Source organism: Protopterus annectens, chromosome 12.part0, assembly GCF_019279795.1.
Source record: "Protopterus annectens isolate FY-2018-M chromosome 12.part0, PAN1.0, whole genome shotgun sequence".
NCBI lineage: Eukaryota > Metazoa > Chordata > Ceratodontiformes > Protopteridae > Protopterus > Protopterus annectens.
The window spans coordinates 548,956,335-548,962,334 of NC_056746.1; positions in this window are offsets into that span (position 1 = coordinate 548,956,335).

The window sequence follows — 6,000 nt, forward strand, 5'->3', positions numbered from 1 at the left end:
GAATTGCTGACAGAAATTGTATAACCATGTCAATGGTTATGCATAGAGGCTGCTGTACCTACAAGAAGTAAGCCTGGGTCTAGCCCCAGAAACAAACCGCACTTATGACATAACAAAATAAACATGATATACAAGAAAAGAAAAAAATATGGCAAAATTCAGGAATGGTAATTCCCATAAAGATAAAAACTCCATCATCAAACTAAATATGCAATGAAGAGGACTAATTACATTAAGCAAAGCCAATTTTGAGGTTAGGATAGCCTCCCAAGTGAAAGATAATAAAGCCTTCTTCAGCTATGTCAGAAACCTCAAGGGCAGCAGACAGCAATTTGCTGAACTGGTTGTTAATGGTGTCACAATCACTGAGTTGGGTGATACAGTGAACCTGTTAGTGGACAAATTCAGTACTAACTTTACCCCCTTCACCACCAAACATTCCCTCCAAAATACCCTAAAACATAACCCCTCCAACTATAAGTAGGAAAGCATGTACTGGCTGTGCTTGCTAAAGCCAAGAACATGGCCTCAGTGGGCCCCAATAATATGCCAGGATGCCTTCTGAAAAGCCTAAAATATGAATTATCAGGACCCCTGGAGTCATTATTTAACTATTGTCTTAAAATAGGTTTTGTGCTATGTGAATGAAGTACTGCGACAGTCAACCCCCTTCATAAGGGAGAACCTTCAACAGATCCTGAAACTACAGACCCATTAGTGTGACTAGTCTTAATGCAAGGCCATGGAAAGGATTATCATGAAATTTATCAGCAAGGACATAAGAGACTTCCAGACAATGAATCCATCCCATTTTGGCTTTGTCAAGGAAGGTCATGCTTACTGAATCTGGTGGATGTCTTTGAAAAGGTCAATAAGGCATGGATGAGGCGAAAACTGTGCATACTGCCTACTTAGATCTGGCTAAGCATTTAATACAATACACCACTTGGGCATTGTAAACAAATTTATGGAACTAGGTATAAACCCCTTTATAACATGCTGGATAGCTAGCTGGATCACTGACAGGACCCAGAAATTTAGTATCAGTGAGGCTGTCTTCACAATGAGTCTGGTAACCAGTGGAGTCCCCCATGGCTCTGTGCTAGGCCCAATCCTCTTTGGCATTTACTTCTCAGATATCAAAGTCAATGTTAAAGAGCTTTAGCTAACCAGGTTCACAGCTGACTGCAAACTGGGAGTAGTCATTTAATCCTTCCCAAGATGAGAGCAACCTTAAGGAACAGCTAACACAGACAAATGCTTGGTGCCAAAGCCATGGCTTAAAATTCATTAAAAAGAAATGCATTCTAGTACTTTTTGGGAAGTTGGCCACCTGGGAAACTAGAGTACTTCATCAATAAATCACCCCTAAAAGTTGATTCATTAGCCATGGATCTGGGAACTCATGTTAATAGTAACCTATCCTTCTACAAACGTGTCCAAAGTCATAAGAAAATCCTTCTATGTTGCTCAACTTATAAGCAAAGGCATGGTGTCTAGGTCCAGAGAGGTAATCATACCAATGTACTTAGCCCTCATCAGACCAATCATACAGTGTAATGCCCCCTTTGGAAGGTACCTGACGAACCAGACACATGCAGCAAGTGTCATGTCCACAAAGTTTCCGTGCAAAAAGAATTCACAGAGTAAACACAATGCCCTATGCTGATCAACTCAAAGCTCTTTCTCATTAATCAGTATCATACAGATTTTTGAAGGGTGATCATTGCCTGGTGTACAAAGCATTATTAGACCCTGTTTTGATTAACCTTTTGCACATCTGTAAAACAAGCAGCACAAGAACTACTAGATTAAAAAAAAAAAAAAAAAGTAAATTTTGCTTGCAACATGAATAGGACATGTTGGAGAGACAGATACGTTTCTCAGATAATTCCTATACTCTGGAACAGGATCCCCATCCATTTGAAGGAGAGTTTCTCCCTATTCATATTTAAGCACAAGTTGGACCAATGAGTGGGTAATCAGAAATTCATCTGTGGTCTGGCACCTATGCCTCTGATGGACAGATGCAGTCAGTAAATTACTCCTTATATAAATTACATTTGTGGATCACATTCTGGTCACATGGCTAGGCTTATAAGGGCCCCAGTGGTCATTTGCCTAATATACACCTATGAGCATATGAATAACACAAAACAGAGCCTTTAAATCAGCACAAGCACCCTCTATTGTATAAAAAAAGCAGAGAAAATATTAGCACTAAGAAGTTTTGGGACTGATTTTTTTTCATTCCAGTAACAGTGTTCCAAGGCAGGTAAATGATGTCAAAGACCAGTGTGGCAGAGGTCACAAACATGACAAGTCTGAAGCAGACCATAGGAGAACACATGCCAATAAAATTTTAGCACTGCTATGCAGCCCCTTGTAATACAGGTCGGAAACAACATCAACAGTAACCCCTTAATTAATGTGGGGGTGGGGCGGGGAAGCTAGAACAGATTCAGATGTAAAATTATAACAGAAAATAAAAGAGCCTTTAAATGTCCAGACCAGTTTTAGTTTCCCTTGCATACCACAGTCTCATTTTTGTCTAGTCAATCATCATGTGCTTATTAGTGCTGGAGTTTTGGTGTAGCGATCATTGGCAGTGACTCAGTGCAAATACTTTGCAAGTGTGAGTCTTTGCATACAGACATACAGTGATGTAGTGGATGCTAAATAACTAATGAATACACTTTTGTCTTATAATTGTGCAATTTCTTATGTACTAATCCAGCTTTGGTATAAGCACACAGTTTTCTGCTGTGTGTTATTGAATGTTTGCTTACCTTATAAGAACTGTAACTTAAGGTATATGATCATACCTCTCAACTTCTTAGAGCAAGAAATCTGGACAAAGCCATAAATAAAAGTGGGAAAAAGGCCCAAAATAGGGATAATTATTTTAAGTATTGCTCTTACAAACTTTAAAAGTTGATAGAATAACAGGTTTTGCATTAGCATGAATTTTGTGAAGGATATGAAGTCTGAAACTGAAATGTCTGTCATTATTTCAAACTTCAGTCTTTAATGATTTACCACTATTTTGTCAGAAAACCACAATTTTATGAAAAACGGACCAAAAAATATGAGGCCAAAATCTGGACATTCTGCAAAAATCTGTACAGTTGAGAGGTATGTCTACAGCGTCAATTAAGATGCCTGTGCGCTATTTCTGCAAAACAGAGCACATAAGAACAGACACTATGTGACAGTACTGTCTCTGATGATTGTAAAAGAGAGGGCTGTAGTCCGTGAAGACAGAGATTATTGTCTCTCATGGAAGAGGGGAAAGTTACAAAGAGTGACAAATCAGGGCAGTTGCCTGACTGAGGACTTACTGTATGAAAGAAAACTGAGGAGTAGTAGGAATAATACAGGAAGACGCAAGCAGAGAATATTTGGAATTTCCAAGGTCTGTCTGAGTATTCTGCTGGAAGTGTAAACCTGATTGGTTTGCAAGAACTTGTTTCTTGATAACAACAATTTTGTTGTTATTTTGCCTATTCATCACCGAAGTAAATAAATTGCTTTGAACTTGTGAAATCTGTCTCAATTGTCTTTTACCCACTAATCTGGTATTTTTGTCAGCTGGGCAAAATCTGGTTAACCCACTGCACCTATCTGATACTTGCAAGAGAGAGAGAGAAAGAGACTTGTTTTTCTGACAATAGAAGGAGACTTGTATAGAGTTTGTGTGTGTGTGTGTGTGTGTGTGTGTGTGTGTGTGTGTGTGTGTGTGTGTGTGTGTGTGTGTGTGTGTGCGTGTGTGCGTGTGTGTGTGTGCGTGTGTGTGTGTGTGTTAGTGTGTGTGCAAACTGTCATCTTTTCTTTGTCTAAAATGGAGATGTTTCTGGAAACGCTAGTACACAACAACGCAATCTTGATGTAGTCCATTCAGAAGAATGAGTCTTCCAAATGGCAGCTGCTCAGTCTTCAGATGCAAATGCACCTGTAACAATGTGGGATAGTCACCTCAAAGGGTACTTCACTACTAAAATGTAGCATATCTCATTGTCTTTGAAAGGTATGCAACACAAAACTCGGCATTATCTAACTGGGGTTTTGCCTTCCTAACAAACAGGGAAGACCCTTAAATCTCTCTCACCATATGTTCCAGATGGGGTCCTTATGGCCGCATGAGTACAATCTAGTCTACCAAGCACATCACTATTTCATACCAATCTGTAGAAGCCATGCATGGTACTGGCTTATTCCTGTAGTGGCAAAGGGACAGTGATATGTTCATCCACATCAGTGAAGAGTACATTGAGGAACTACTGCAGTATTCTCAAGACAGAAGCCAGTTAGACACCCAGCAGGTCCCAAGCCTATTTCTGAAAGGCTCCTATTGCAAGAACACTGATAGCTATACCTACCAAGTTATCCACATGAATAAAGACAATCACTCACCTAGTTTCATTTAAGAGATCACTAAATCACTTATTATAAACCTTTCTACTCTAAATCTATCCAGTAACTCCTGTTCAGCAAAGTTTAGATTGGATATTCTTTTTCTATATTGCTTAATCTCCATCTCCTATATCAATCAGCCTATGAGTACACCAGGCTTCACTTCAGTAGAGACAAGCAGATCAAAACACAAAACTGTAAGTCTTGGTGCAAAACAGAGCATCTTTGACAATGGGAAAGTCACTGGAAATGGCACACATTTGTATTTTATAACAGAAGTGTGCATAGCACAGCTGACCAGCTAAAAACGACTATGAATTGTAAAATGCAGGAAGACAACCTAATTTATGTAAGTACTTTGCTCCTTTTGCATACATATCTCATTCCCATGTCATTATTCCCTCATTTGCATAACACTTTCTAAATTATTGTTGAACTGCTGTACATAAACACAACCTATGTCTCCGAATCACACTTCACTTGAGCTTGTATGCAACCAGCACATAGACCTGATGCACAAAAGTGTGATGACAATTGTGAAGACTGGTAGAGAAGGGGTGAAGGCTGCCAGCTTAGTCAAATAGAATTTGATACATAATTCTGGCATTTGTAAATATAAATGTAAAACACAGGCTTGCGTCTTAAATATAAAGAAATGCTGTTTCAACAATGTGGGAAACATTGCCATCTGCTGTAAGGAAAACTAAGTCAAGCATTTCTTATTGGTCCATTGAAATTAAAATTACTTTATGTCTATTCCTTTGAAGTTAGAATTTGGAATCGATGAGTCTGGAGTAAGCATCCTGCTTATCGTTTTAAGGCTAAAGTTAATGACCAGAATTTACATGTGGAATATCTTTTATTGCTCTTAGTGTAAAAAATATAAATGCAGTTATGTGTGGCCTGGGAACCAGGAAAGTGTAAACAAATGATGTAATGTTTTATCAGAACTACAGTTTCAATTTAAACAGTGAGAACCAGAGATTATTAAGCATTTTTGCCTGACTATCTAACTTAGCACTGCCTTGCTCTATGTAAGTAAGTTACTTTAGAAGTATGTTTTCTTGTAGAAATAGCTAGGACTATAAAGATTAGACTAAGTGTTTTTCTGTTATGTCAGAAGTGTACTACTGAATTATTTTAAGTTTCTGTGTGATCTCTGAACTCTTGAATAGCACTGTGGTGTAGTAGTATTGTCTTGTGTTGCTAGCATTTATTACTAAATATTTCTAAAACACTTTCAACTGTGGCTGGTTTATGTAGAGAAAGGTAAGCTCTAGAGTACATTGCATGCTTATAAGTTATCCTGAATTAAGCCACTCTAATAAGCCTTAAGACTGATTAGTCACACTTACCAATTGGATAATAATATTGCACAGTAATAATTGGACACCCTTTTAAGGACCTTTGGGTAGCTGATAATTATTAGCTGGTGGTGGCAGTAATTATTACTGTTTATCCGGACTATACAGTAATAATTATTAGCTGGTGGTTGCAGTAATTATTACTGTATAGTCTGGGTAAAGTGGCACAGCTGGAGAATCTGTGTCAGCCTTTCCCAGGAGTGTCTGTGAAATTGTATACATA